Here is a 15,216-nt window from a genome sequence, read left to right as displayed (position 1 = left end):
AATTTTTTTCTGAGCCAATTTTTTCCTTCTATCTCCAAAGCAGAATCCCATCCTTACGTTGCAGGGCTGCACTAGTAACATATGTAAACAAGGGAGGGCCGTGTCAAATGGCTGCCATGTTGCAGCTGGAAATACTGTGTTTGTTATAAATTGAGTGATTATAATTCGCAAGTTAAAAACCACAACATCTGAGTTGTGAGAGGCCTTGTATATACTGTGGCTATTTTCCTTCCTACCTCCTTTAATATTTTAATTTCTTAAACAATATTTAAGTCATCGTTGCCTCTCCTCTGCTTCAGTATCACTCATTCTCAAAACACAAGACATGATCTATTTGTCTGTAGCTGCCTACAATTATTTCTAATGCTATTGTCTGGGATACTTTAATGGCTATTCACATATTTGGAGGTACTGCTTTTTCTTTCTTGTTTTGAAAGCCTAAACTCAGCAGTTCAAGTCCTTTTAGTCTTTCTGCATGTAATGTGCTTTCAAACCCTCTGTCTTTCTGCACCACATTAAATTCATTAATTTTCGTCTTAAAGCGTAATTCCAAAAACTCGCCAAAGCATTGCAGCTATTATCTGGCAGGAACATAGCATGATTTTGCACATTGTGATTTTACTAATAAAGCCTGAGAGAATGAAATAACAAAACCTTTAAAGGCCACTTCTATTATCACTCTCTTCACATTATAAAATCTAGCATTAAAGCCTATCTAACTAAATAAAAGTTTCATTTATATTTTGGCCATTTTATTATAAAAATTATTATAATACTAATGATTATGTTTAATAATAATATTACTAAAATTTCCCCATTAACCATACATAATGTCTTTGGTAATTTTAAATGTTTAGAATTATTTGCTTTGGGTAATTTATGTCTAATTTAACATGACAACAATTTGTCAGAGTGACTGTTTGGGTTACACATTATCTCATTTTCCAAAACCTTAAAAATAATTTTTTTTATTATAGTTGATTTACAATATTTTGTCAATTTCTTCTGTACAGCAAAGTGACCCAGTTATATATACCTATATATATATATACATATACATATATATATGAGGTTTTAAGACTCATTTTCTTTGGAGTTTAAATAGTAATGCAAATAGAATTTTATTCATCAGATTATAGAACTCACTCTTAGTTGTAGGGGAATTTGCATTAAGTATAAGTAGTTCACAACAATAAATTCTGCTTTACTGTTTATAAAACATATTTCATACCCATCATCTCATTTAATCACCAAACTGTCCTTTTAAAGGAGCAATAATTTTTATTTTCATATTAGAGATGAGCCAATGGTAGCAAGTGAAAGTCTGAGTTAGGAAGACTTTGACCCATGCTCATTCAATCCAAGAGCCTACACTTTTCCTTCTACCACTGGGACCTCTTTGGGCATGGATTTGAATTTCTCAACCCATTAGTAATGTCTTCAGTGAAGCATCCGTGGTGTTAACTGTGGGTCATGGGGCCCTGGAACTTGCTGGCCTACAGTGGGTTCTGATGATTTTGTGTGCTGGGTTATGGACAAAGCATTTCTTTTTTATTTTTTTTGTCTTTTGTCTTTTTTGTTGTTGTTGTTGCTATTTCTTGCGCCGCTCCCGTGGCATATGGAGGTTCCCAGGCTAGGGGTTGAATCGGAGCTGTAGCCACCGGCCTACGCCAGAGCCACAGCAACGCGGGATCCGAGCCGCGTCTGCAACCTACACCGCAGCTCACGGCAACGCCGGATCGTTAACCCACTGAGCAAGGGCAGGGACCGAACCCACAACCTCATGGTTCCTAGTCGGATTCGTTAACCACTGCGCCACGACGGGAACTCCGGACAAAGCATTTCTTAGACGAGATACTGTGCTTTTGGCTCTGTCTTCTCTGCAACAGCATTTTCCAAACTGGCTAAATTTCAAAGATCAATTTTTAGTTAATGGTTGCTGTCAAGTGCATTAGCTGCTTGGACAGTTCTTAATAATTTAGCTTTTCTTTATCCAGAAATTATCTCCTTAAATATTGAATGACCAAGGAAAAGACTTTCTAAATTTTCAGAGGTGCCTTTTTATTTGTTTTCTCTGTTTACCCTGTTTAAAGGAGGTAGAGATTTTCTGGTTTTTTTTTTTCCCCAATAAATAGTTCCTGGTAAAGCAACAGTGGTGTTCACATCTTTTCACTTACTCAAATGTTTTAAGAGGTGTAACTGGGGGCTGCAAAAATTTCAGGCAGCTCAAGGAATTATCTTCAGATCTATTTTCTTCAAAGCATTTCCTCTTAGATGACAATAATGAGCAATGCATTGACTGTATACACTTTATGTAAATGATCAAGCCTTTGTTGAAATATGGTGGTGCATATAATTCTTAATTCTATTCAGGGCGATCTTGGGTTATTATGTTAGGCTAAGTTTCAGTCTCAAGATTTTTAATCATCCAATATAGAAGCAAGCATACTATGTTTAATGTCAGCATTCTTCATTAGCCAAATTTTGGACTAGGCTGATTCAGTGTCTGCTCAAGTGGGGGATGGGAGAAAATAGAGGGTATTGCAGATTTCTTTCCCACAAGGAGCCTCCACTTTACTGTAGGTGGAATAGTACCTAGGAAGTGATTTAGGGTACTCTTAAAATCCCCTTGAAAAAATGAAATTCCTACCCAAGTTCTCCCATTCTTCTGTGACTAAAATTTCCACCAATTAAAATCTCATGGTCATATAAATTAATTGAATATAAATCAGTTTAATATAGGGAGGTCTACTCAATGCTCTGTAATAATCTATGTGGCAGAAAAGAGTAGATATATGTATGTATATAACTGATTTGCTTTGCTGCAAACCTAGAGCTACTATAATATTTTAAATCAACTGTACCCAGATAAAAATTAAAAAAAATAACAGTCATATAAATTAATTTAGTATAATTGATTTATTCAGATTCTTCCATCTAGTCCCTAAACCCTACATCCTGCTGTTTATACCTAAGTGGGGTTGTTCGGCCCTGAGAAAGTGGAAATTTTATGAGAAAAGAGAGATGAAATTTTAGAGTATAATGTTAAGTATTAAAAAGAAGGGGACTCACAGTATCTTGAACTTTTCTTGGCAGAAAACATATAAATTTATTAATATGGTAATGAAAAATATCACCAACTTAAGCTTCTGTTAATCTCAGTTATGATTCTTGCTAGAGACAAAGGAATTTATTCATTTTTTAATTCCTCAGTGAGTCAAAAATTAATGTGCTTTGCTAATTAAAGTACAGCCTACCTAAATAAACCGCATTTTGTTCAGGTACAATTCTGCAAATGGATTTTGCTTCTACAATTCTGAATATTACATGAGACATTGTCTGTACATGTTAATTCATTCCTGCTAAGATACTGTCTTTCTTTAGTCATGCCTGATGAGTTTCATTTTACACAGGAATCTTATAAAGATACTGAAATTAATTGCATAGAATGAGTGAATTAAACCTTCATCAAGTGCTTGCTAAAATATAACTTTAATGGAGCCTGTATGTGTATCCAAACCGAAAAATGAGACTGTGATTTAGTGTGATTCTAGAATTAACCGCAACACATTGTAACTGGACTCCCTTGCATCAGCTGCTCTTGTCCAGGGCTGACCTAATGCCAGTTTGCAAGATGGCATATTAGCACACATTTCAACGTCAAGATATTTGATGAGAATGAAGAGGAAGGGATTATCTTGCATATTTTGCAATTAAAGTTCCTGAAGTCCTTCTTTTCATTGCTCCTTTATTCTCTAAATTTCCACTCCCCTTGGAATTTGCCAGTGCTTTTGCCTTTTTACTTCCTACTTTCCAGGCTTCTCCTCTGCTACCTTGTTGCGCTCCTCTCCAGCCATGCCTGCTCCAGCCTTCCTCCTTCCCTTTTGGACTCTTCCCTCTACAACATGCCCTGTTATCCCTGTTGTTATAGGAAAGTTAGTTTATAATTCTCTCACTTTCACAAAGTTTCACCCACACATCTCACCCAACTGAGCAAAGCAGCAATCATTCAGCAGTATCTGCTTTTAGAGACTTCAGCTAGAGGGGCTGGGCTGGCTGATTTCTTCCCGTTGTATTGGAACTCTGACAAACCCATAGCTATGTGGATCTGAGAAAACTGTCTTCAGTCCCTCCTTTAAAGACCTCATGGACTAGTTCGGATAATTCAAGTATAATTCAGGTAAAAAAAAAAGGGGTACATTTGTTCTAACAGTGGGTCAGAGAGCTAGGCAACATAACTTCTGATTGATGGTTGAATGGGTTACTTTCTTAGAAGAAGTGGCATTTAACTGAATCATGATTTAAATGAGGATATCTCATTTGTGCCATATTTTACATATAAATATATGTAAAATATATTTACATATATAAATATATGTAAAATATATTTCACATACAAATGATATCATGTGGTACAGACTCATGGACATAGAGAACAAACTTGTTGCCCAGGGGGAGGGGGAAAGAAGTGGGATGGATGGGAAACTTGGGGTTGATGCAAACTATTACATTTAGAATGGATAAGCAATGAGATCCTACCGTATAGCACAGGGAACTGTATCCAGTCTCTTGAGATAAACCATAATGGAAGCTAATATGAGTAAAAGAACATATGTATAGTATATATATGTATGACTGGGTCACTATGCTATACAGCAGAAATTGACTCAACACTGTAAATTAGCTATTCCCCATAAAAATAAATTAAAAACCAAATGGGATATATCAATGGCAGAGATATTTTAGAAAAGGGGCCATTCTGATAAGCAGAGTCAATAAGAACTAAATTTTTAGAGTAGAAATCAACAATGCACATATGGACATGGTGATAATTCATGTTCTCTGGTGTTCAGAAAGGAGGAGAAAGAGGGGCTGGTATGCTTGGAGACAAGTTGTGGAGGAGTTTAGCAGCTAATGAGAGACCTGAACTTCTTAGCAATGGGGAACCAATGATAGCTGGTGAAACTGCGATGGCAAAATGGTGCTGGATTATGTGAAGACACATTTGAAGAACTGTCAAATGGGCAGGAAGAAGAAAGTCTGGAAGCAGGGATATTAGAAGCCACTGTGATGTTTTAGGAAAGATAAACAATTTTTAATCATTTTTGACCATGATATTTGATATTTCTTCACCAAAAGTGAGTAAAAAAGATTTCCTTTTCTTTCTTTTTTCTTACAAACTGATTTAGAACTCACACATTTTTGGTTTCCCATTTGAGCAGATGTGATGGTTCATTTGTTACTATTTCCTTGAAGTTCAAGCGTTTACTTGGAAAGATGTCTAGAAGTTTCAGAGTCCCTTGAAAGGAAATAAAAAGGCAAGGTTGCTGTATTTCTTGGAATAATATTTTGAAAATGAATAAATGACTTGAGGAATACATGCCACATATATAAATAACCTATTAATTCGTCAACTGCTTAATCAGTTTTTCTACTCAGAGATGACATCCAGAAGAGTGTTTCTGAGAATATTATGAAAATAAGTGAAAAATCTTTCCCCTTTAAGTGTGTTACAATATACCACATCACACTATTATGCCTATGGAAGTTCCTGTTGAACCTTTCATAAGGACAGTGAAAAAATTATTTTTCTTTTTTTCTTTTTTCCTTTTTAGGGCCACACGTGTGGCATATGGAAGTTCCCAGGCTAGGGGTCTAATCAGAGCTGTAGCTAGCTGGCAGCTTACCCCACAGTCATAATAACATGAGATCCAAGCCGCATCTGCAACCTACACCACAGCTCGCGGCAATGCTAGATCCTTAACCCACTGAACGAGGCCAGGGATCGAACTCCCATCCTCACAGACAGTATGTCATGTTCTTAACCCACTGAGCCACAGTGGGAATGCCAAGGGCAGAGAAAATTTTAATGTGCAAGGCAGGTCTCTACAATGCAGGGGCTATGCCAGCTCTGGGGGACTGAATCATTAGACTAATGTTTGTTCATATGTTCGTGAAATGAAGTCATTTTAAAATAAACTTTGTTCAATTTCAAAATATCTCATAGGGTTAATTATTCATTGTTAGAAGCAAATGTATTTTAAGAAAATGTAATCTTTCCTTTAATAGTAAACTACTGTTTTGAATTCCTCACAGTTAGTACAAGATATCTCACAGAGCACATCCCTGTTCTATGGCAAAGGGGTTTAACTGCTCTTTCTTACAGTCAGAGGGCTAAGATTTTCTCTCAATCTTTCAAAGAAGTTATGATAGAGTTCTCCTTTTGCTGTCTAGTATTCTAAGTTTCGTTTTGAAGTGTTTTCTTGCTTTCTTCTCCTGAGTTATAAATGCAATCCTTCTATTTTTTTTTATTTTTGGTATACTTCCTTCATCTACATTTGTCCTAGCATAAAGATTTTAAAAGGAATTCATATATTTAAGTTCAGTCAGAATAAAAGTACTTATTTAAATCAGGTTCAAATCCTGTCTGTAGAATTATGTCATATTCCTGTGTTACTTTATTGATGGTGAGGCCACTAAGCTAATGGATATTTGTGAAGTCTCAGTACTTAGGGCAAATGAAAGAGAAGCGTTCAAATTCTCAGAAGTCAAGGGTTCTTGTAATGAAAATACAATATAGTGATAGGTAGTGCTATTATTTTTTATTAAATTGTATTATGAAAAATTCAAACGTTCACAAAACTAGAGAGACAAATCACATACAAACTCTTGCTCCCATCACTGCTTCCACAATGATCAATCCTCGCCTCTATTGTTTAGCTGAACTCACTCACTTTTTTCTCTTTAAATATTTTATTTTTTATTTTAAGATTTTTTTTTTTTGGTCTTTTTAGGGCCACACCTATGGCATATGGAAGTTCCCAGGCTAGGGGTCAAATTGGAGCTATAACTGCCAGCCTACACCACACCTTATGGCAATGCCGGATCCTTAACCCATTGAGTGAGGCCAGGGAATGAACCTGCACCCTCAAGGATACTAGTTCGGTTTGTTACTGCTGAGCCACAATGGGAACTCCTCTTTAAGTATTTTAAAATGACTCTCAAGTGTCATTTTACTTTAAATAGCAGATGTTTCCATCTCTCTCTCTCCAGCCTGTTGCCAACCACCAGTATTTATAAGTTCTGCGCCTGAATGCTCTTGCCTGGAACTGCGGAGAACTGCTGAGCTCTTGCATGAAACAGGCTGGAAGTGCCAGGGAATCAGCATGGCAGGCAGAATCCACAAACAATGACAGGAGGAAGTTGGTGCATAACAATCCCACCTTTCTCAGCTCTCTGATAGTTATTCCTTAGGTTTCAGCTTCGTACCATCTCTTAGGTGGCTTACTAGTAGTTTTTCCTTTGTTTTGTTGTTTTTTGGCTGTGCCCACGGCATGCAGAAGTTCCCGGGCCAGAGACCAAAACTGATCCACAGCAGTGACAACGCCTTAACTGCTAGGCGACTGGATAATTCCCGTAGTGTTTATTTATTTATTTTATTTTTAGGGCCACACCCACTGCATATGGAAGTTCCCAGATTAGGGGTTGAATTGGAGCTGCAGCTGCCAGTCTACCCACAGCCACAGCAACGCGGGATCCCAGCACACCACAGCTTACTGCATCGCCAGATCCTTAACCCACTGAGCGAGGCTGGGGATCGAACCCCCATCCTGATGGATACTAGGTGGACTATCTCCATCGAGCCACAATGGGACTCCTCCAGTGGTGTTTTATTACTGCTTCCTTCCCTTTGCTGTGTTCCTTCCCTGCTTCCCTATCAATATGATCTGCACTTTCCAAATGAACTATTTGTATTCAATCTTTTTCTCATGCATTGCCTCTGGAGTAACCCTAAGACATTTGGGACTGGAAGTAACCCTGGGAAGCAAATCCTCAACCTGGGATTCTGGATCAGTAACTAGGCACACTGGTGATACAGTGGTTAGCACAGCTGCCTTCCAGGAGCTCTACTGTTGAGAAGTGGACTGTGAGAACCCATCTGGACTTGGCTGATGGCTTCCCCATACTTCATTTGACTTGTTTCTGTATCTACAAATGGTAGAGCTAACATAGGGACTCCAAACTGGGGTTGTTTTGAACCCTCTGGGGACACTTTTGGTTACCACAACTTGGAGAAGACTGTGCTACTGGCATCTAGTGTGTAGGTGCCAGGATGCTGCAAAGTCACATCATACAATGCACAGGGCAGCCACCATGTGAAGAATGATTGAGCCCTAGATGTCACTAGTACCAAGGGTGAGGACCCTGACTAGAGGTTTGGTTAGATTTAGGCTGTTATTTCCTCCGCTGCCCCTCCTTTCTTCTCCTCGCTCCTTCTTCCCCTTCCTCTGCCACATGGCAGTCTCATTTTGTACATTTATCTCAGGCTCCTTTTGTACATTTCCTGCCAAACTTGGAATCAGTCATTTACCTAAAGGAATTCTTTCCTTCTGATACAAAATGGTGCTAAAAGCACACAATCCAAAGGCTATTTGTCCTTTGTAGCGACTGAACTGTAGGCATTTATAGTAGACAGAGCCAGGAAATCTGTAATTTTTTAAAGAGAAAAATAAGTAATGGATTTTTTTCCCCTGATATTTCTCTCTCTCTCTCTCTCTCTCTCTCTCTCTCTTTAATGAGAGGTGTAACATTTATTTCAGGTTCTATTTTTTTTTTGTATTTTTTTTTCTTTTTGCCACCACACAGGCAGTATGTGGGAATTCCTGGGCTAGGGATTGAACCTACGCTGCACAGCAGCAACCAGAGCCACAGAAGTGAGAATGCAGGCGCCTCAACCCACTAAGCCATCAGAGAACTCCCTCCCTGATATTTCTGATTCAAAACTATTTAAGGGTTTTATTTAACTTCTTTGACTTTAAGCTTTTATCCCCTCTTAGGCTGAACATCTTAGTTTCTTAGTTTTTTTTAAAATTTATATTATCTTATACCTATACAATAGTGTCAAAATAATACAACAAATATTATTACTAACAATTAGATTATTGAATACAATTTAAGGATTTCTAAAATATTTCCTTTCATCTTAGGATATTATACCCACAGAGAGGTACCACAAAAGTTCTGCTTATTGGAATCACTTAATTGTTTGAGTTGTTATGCCCCCAACATAACATTTAGTTGGATTCATTTGCTTCACATTGTTTTTAATTTTTAGATTCTTTTTTTCCTTTCAATTTAATTTTTTGTTTGGCCATGTCCATGGCATGTGGAAGTTCCTGGGCCAGGGATCCAACCTGCAACCTGAGCCACACAACGACCCAATCCACTGCAGTGACAACCCTGGATCTTTAATTTGTTGAACCACCAGGGAAAGCTTCTTTAAAGTGAATTTTTAAAGTTTATTAAAATAGTTACATGATTTAAAAGTCAAGAATATAAAATGAGGTATATCCTATGCCCTCCTTCCTATTGGTAACTATTTTTTATGAATTTTTGATTTGTTTCCACTTTCTTTTTTTTATTTATATGATTTTTTTTCACTATAGCTTATTTACAGTGTTCTGTCAATTTTCTACTGTATAGCATGGTGACCCAGTTACACATACATGTATAGATTCTTTTTTCTCACATTTTCATGCTCCATCATAAGTGACTAGATACAGTTCCCAGTGCTACACAGCAGGATCTCATTGTTTATCCATTTCAAAGGCAATAGTCTTCATCTATTAACCCCAAGTTTCCAATCCATCCTGCTCCCTCCCCCTCCCCCTTGGCAACCACAAGTCTGCTTTCCAAGTCCATGATTTTCTTTTCTATAGAAAGGTTCATTTGTGCCATATATTAGATTCCAGATATAAGTGATATCGTATGGTCTTTGTCTTTCTCTTTCTGACTTACTTCACTCAGTATGAGAGTCTCTAGTTCCATCCATGTTGCTGCAATTGGCATTATTTCATTCTTTTTTAAGGCTGAGTAGTATTCCATTGTGCGTCTATACACATCTTCCTAATCCAATCATCTCTCGATGGACATTTAGGTTTTTTCCATGTCTTAGCCATTGTGAATAGAGCTGCAATGAACATGCCGGTGCATGTATCTTTTTCAAGGAAAGTTTTGTCTGGATATATGCCCAAGAGTGGGATTGCTGGGTCTTATGGTAGTTCTAGGTATAATTTTCCAAGGTACCTCCATACTTTTTTCCATAGTGGTTATACCAGCTTACATTCCCACCAACAGTGCAGGAGGGTTCCCTTTTCTCCACAGTTTCCACTCTTTCTTTTAAAAGTTGTAAGCAAAAGTGGGTAAATACTTGTGTATATCTCTCTTTCTTATCCAGGATAGAACATGATGTCAAGACTCGGCACTGTTCTGTTTTTGCTTAGTAAATTCTGGATATAACTCCCTCTGGGTACATATAGATCTTCTCCCACTGGGTACATATAGATCTTTTCCCATTTACTTTAAAGATGCCAACTACCAAATGGTATGGGTGTAGCATAGTTTATTCAACCAGTCTACTCTTGGTAGATGTGTGGGTTGTTTTCCATTGTTTACCTTTACAAATAATGATGTAATGAATAGTTTGTGCATAGGTCATTTCTAAGTTTGTCATTGCATCATTGAGATAGATACCTAGAAAGAGATCTCTGAGTCAAAAAGTAAGTGCATGTGAAATTTTGCTAGGTAGTGCCAAATTATTATTTCTTTTTAGGGAGTTGTGCCATTTTACTTTTCTCATAGTGACATCATCAGTAAGTCACTGTATTAAACAAGGACTTCCGTGGAAGCTGTGCCAGGAAAGGCTATCCTCCTCCTCTCCCATCCACGCATTCCCATCAATTCAGTTTCATGTGAAGAGCATTGTTACCCAATTTAATTTGGCTTTTGAAAGTAGTCCAGCCTCTCTTGCCATCCTTGACTCCATTCTTTGCACTAGAACCCAACCTTAGGAAACACACCAATCCCTATTTTCTACTCTGTTTTCCTCCGCCACTTCTTACAGCTAAAAAGTGCAACATAATCAAAATACAAAATACAGATTCATGTGACTTGATTCAAGCTTTCACCTTGGTTTTGTTCTAAGCTCTTATTTTCTTAGGCTCTTGTTTATTCTGTCACTTACTCTTATCATTCACCCAGACCTCTTGGGTCCAGCTTTTAGCTCTGATGCTTAAGGGCCTTGCGACCCTGGGTAAAATCACTTCATCTCTCTTTTTCTCAATATCCTCAACTATAACGTAGGAATAATAGTAGTAGATAATCCCTCAGTGGGACTTTGTGAAGATTGCAATATATAATGACTGTAAAATATTTAGAAGTGTTCTGGACACATCATTAAATAAATAATTTTTTTGTTATTTTTTTGGTGCTAATTATAATATTGGTAATATCCAGTCTGTCAGAACAGTCCTTCTTGCATCTGTGGGAATCTAGTGATGTTCCAAAGCAGTGAAAGGTACTTGTGTCCAGAGGGAAAAGTAAAATTTTTAGAAGTTATAAAAGCTAGATCTTAATTTTGACTAGTGGTCACTATTTTCGTGTGTGTTTGTTTGTTTTTGTTGTTTTTACTTTTGTCTACTTTTCTTCCTACCCAATAAAATAGTGATGTGAAGAGTTTTAACTTCCTTGCTTAAGGGGATAATCTAAATTTTATAGGCTTTTAGAAGATGCCTCAAAGGCTTTGAAAATATTAATCCAATACTCAGACTCTTTGTGTTGGAATTGTTCTATTTTTCTATCTATGCCTTAAGAGAGGGCTCAGAAAAGAAAAGATGAAAATAGCCTATATCTAAAAATCACTTGGGCAGCTTGCCTGGGACTAGTTAAAAATAAGTATGGTTCTATTGGTGAGAAGATGCCGCAGTTCTCTGTTAGGCAAGGCAGTTTGCTTTTCTAGGCTTATTATGAATACTTTGTTTCTCTGAGCGTTCATTAATCCAACTATTAGTATTATTTCAAAGATAGAGCTTTTCAGTGCTCCTGACTGGCTATTCGTGCTTCTCTAGTTTATAGAAGTGCTATTTTATTTTATTTTAATTTTTATTTCTATCATGGTTATTATCGTGGTGTCCAACACCACAGCTTCTCCCAACTATTTACATGAATCTCCAATTTCCAGTCTGACTCTCATTCACCGCACTCTCAACCTGGACCAGTGAATTTACTTTCTAATGGCTCCTGATGTATCAGCATATTTCATTCCCATCTTCTTTATTCCCCACCACAACAATTTCTGAAAGTCTGTGACTTTCTTTTAATCTTTATATTTTCAACAGTGACTAGGAAAGCACTTCTTACATAAAAGGTGCTGAGTAAATATTTGTTGACAGTATGGATAAATACATTTAGTGATGATGTTTCTTTTGAATCATAAGACTAAACTTTTGTAAAAAAAATCTTTTTAATGCTACTTTAGATAAGATCTTTACTTTTCACTGCTGGTTTTGAAGTTATCTCCAAATCTTCTGACTTTCAAACTTCAATTTTAGAGAGGCCTCTAAGCCTGGTATAGGAAAAATTCTTCTTAGGTTTTGATACAACTGCTGTGCATGGACAAAGGAGTGTTCTGTTGATTCATATGTAAAGTAATGAAAAGAATCACAAGACTGACCTCAGCAAGGTGATCTAGGGTCCACGGTTTTATGACAGTTAGAAGCCCTGATAATGTTTTTATCTATCTATCTATCTATCTATCTATCTATCTATCTATCTATCTATCTATCTATCTATCTATCTATCTACCTATCCATCCATCCATCCATCCATCCATCCATCCATCCATCTATCTATCTATCTATCTATCTATCTATCTATCTATCTATCTATCTATCTATCATCTATTTAATTTAATCAATTTGTTTCTTAGCTTGGGAAACTGGGGAAACATATTCTTGGACTAATTGTGCCAATACGTATCTCTCAGTTCTTGCCTAAAGCCTATGACATGTTCCTCTCTGATAAAATTGAGGAATGGAAAAATACAGGAAGGAAGGCTAGCTAAAGGCTACACTAGAATAGTTGTAGGATAAGCTCTGCTCTGACTATGATATGTTCCTCTCTGATAAAATTGAGGAATGGAAAAATACAGGAAGGAAGGCTAGCTAAAGGCTACACTAGAATAGTTGTAGGATAAGCTCTGCCCTGACAGCTGGTGTAAGAATTCAGAAACCTAGCTGAGTCAGATTAAAGGTATTTAATGAGAACTGATGGGTTGCTTTTCGGGAGCTACACTTCCTGGTACCAGTTGGGTACCAGTCCTGTTGGCTCCGATCTGTATGATCCCTGTGAAGATACTGAGACAAAGAGTGTGGAGGTGGTTCAACATGAGATAACTCCTGCTTGTGAGGCAGGAATTTGGTGGCTGCCCAAGGTCTGGCTCCTCTGAGCAGTGCCTGTAACGATGACCTTCTGGTCTGCAGAGGGCAGCATGCTTTAGGACATGGCTCCTAAGACAGCTTGAGATGGATGTTGCCCGGTTGGCCATCATAAAAATGCTACAATATTATTTCATGCAGAATAATTTTTGTTTTATTTATAAGTCAGTTAGCACCAGTTCATTAATATATTTAAAATGTTTATTACTATTATTTTTGCTTTTTCGGCCACTCCCATGGCATTATGAAGTTCTCAGGCCAGGGATCGAATCTGAGTAGCATCTGTGGCCTGCACCACTGCTGCGGCAATGCCATACAGGCTGGGGATCAAACAAGCAAAGCCACAGAAACAAGCTGGATTACTAACCCACTGTAACAGAGCAGAAACTCAAAAAAAGCTTATTACTAAAAAAAATGCGCCCTTTTGTATGTCAGGCTCTGTGATATCAGTGTCTCAAAGCCTAAAACATACAATGCCTTTTGCATCCCCTTCCTTTTCATCCATTGATACCTTGGATCTGTTATTTCTTTGCTTGCTGCTCTTGGTTCCCTTCTACTCACCTTTAAGAATCAGCTTACTTGTCTCCTACTTCAGGAAGCCTCCTAGGATTTCCACAGTGTCGATTAATGCTTTTTTCATTCTCTCTATATATCTGCGGTTTTCTCTCTTTCTACCTCTCTGACTCTTGGGGTTTTCCCAGGGTTTGTTTATAACCCCTTTTTTAATTTTCCTGTAACTATCACTCAATAGTTATGACTTAAAATTTTGCCTTAAGGAGGATGACAACTCGTACAGTTTTTATACCATCTTATTACTTATCATTATAGTGTGTGAATTTGGCAATGCCATTAAATATTCTTCATAAATATAATTTGCAGTGGCTGCATAGTACTTACAAGAACCATTATAAAAAGTCCCTGCCAGAATTTAGTTCCAGGAAAATGTCTATAAATGGATTTTGGGGGAGGCAGCATAATATAGTGAAAATTACTCTGGAAAGAGTATTGTATCAAAATGACAGACTAAACACAGACGCCTACCTCCTACTCTTTTCCTCGTCCCTAGAAATGATAGGAAAGATAATTTCTTTCTCTGTCTTTTCTTTCTTTCTTTTCTTTCTTTCTTTCTTTCTTTCTTTCTTTCTTTCTTTCTTTCTTTCTTTCTTCTCTTCTTTCTTTCTTTCTTTCTTTCTTTCTTTCTTTCTTTCTTTCAAGAACAAAAGATAACAATCCTGGGAAAAAAGACAAAGACTGCTCTCAGAGGAGAGCAGAAATAAGGCATCTCTTAGAGATGGGAAGCAGAAAGGACTGGGGTCGCAGGCAGAACCGCTGAACTGCTGGCCACATCAGAGCAGTCTTGATAGGCTGATACAATGGTGAGGGGGCAGCTATTTAGGAGCAACTGGATGAGCCGGCATATACCCCTTCTTCCTTGTGCCCAGGGGGCTGCAGAAGAGTGAGTCACCTCAAATGTGAAGCAGTGAGTGGAGAGCAGAGAGATAATGTCTCTTGGTGACTGGTGACAAGCGGTGATGGAGAAACAGGAGGATTTGAGATAAATTTTGGAAGCTTTTGGATCAGTGACAGATGGCATCTGTGCTTGTGTGTGCGTGTATGGTGTGTGTGTGTGCACCTGTATCAGTTTGTGTGTGCACTGTGTAAGTTTTCTCTTGCTGTGTAACCATACCATCACAAACTTAGTGGTTCAAGATAGCACACATATATTATCCCAGTTTCAGTGGGTGGGGATTCTGGGCACAGCTTTGTTGGGTTCTGTATTTCAGTGTCTCACCTGAAAGCTGCAACCAGAATGCCTGCTGGGGCTGCAGCCTCATCTCAAACCTCCACTGGAGCAGGATCCACGTCCAAGTTCGCATGATTGTTGGTAGAATTCAATTCCTTATAGTTTACTGCATGGAGGGCCTCAATTTCCAGCTGATGG

This window comes from Phacochoerus africanus, chromosome 1 (assembly GCF_016906955.1).
Source record: "Phacochoerus africanus isolate WHEZ1 chromosome 1, ROS_Pafr_v1, whole genome shotgun sequence".
Lineage (NCBI taxonomy): Eukaryota > Metazoa > Chordata > Mammalia > Artiodactyla > Suidae > Phacochoerus > Phacochoerus africanus.
This window is presented reverse-complemented; position numbering follows the sequence as displayed.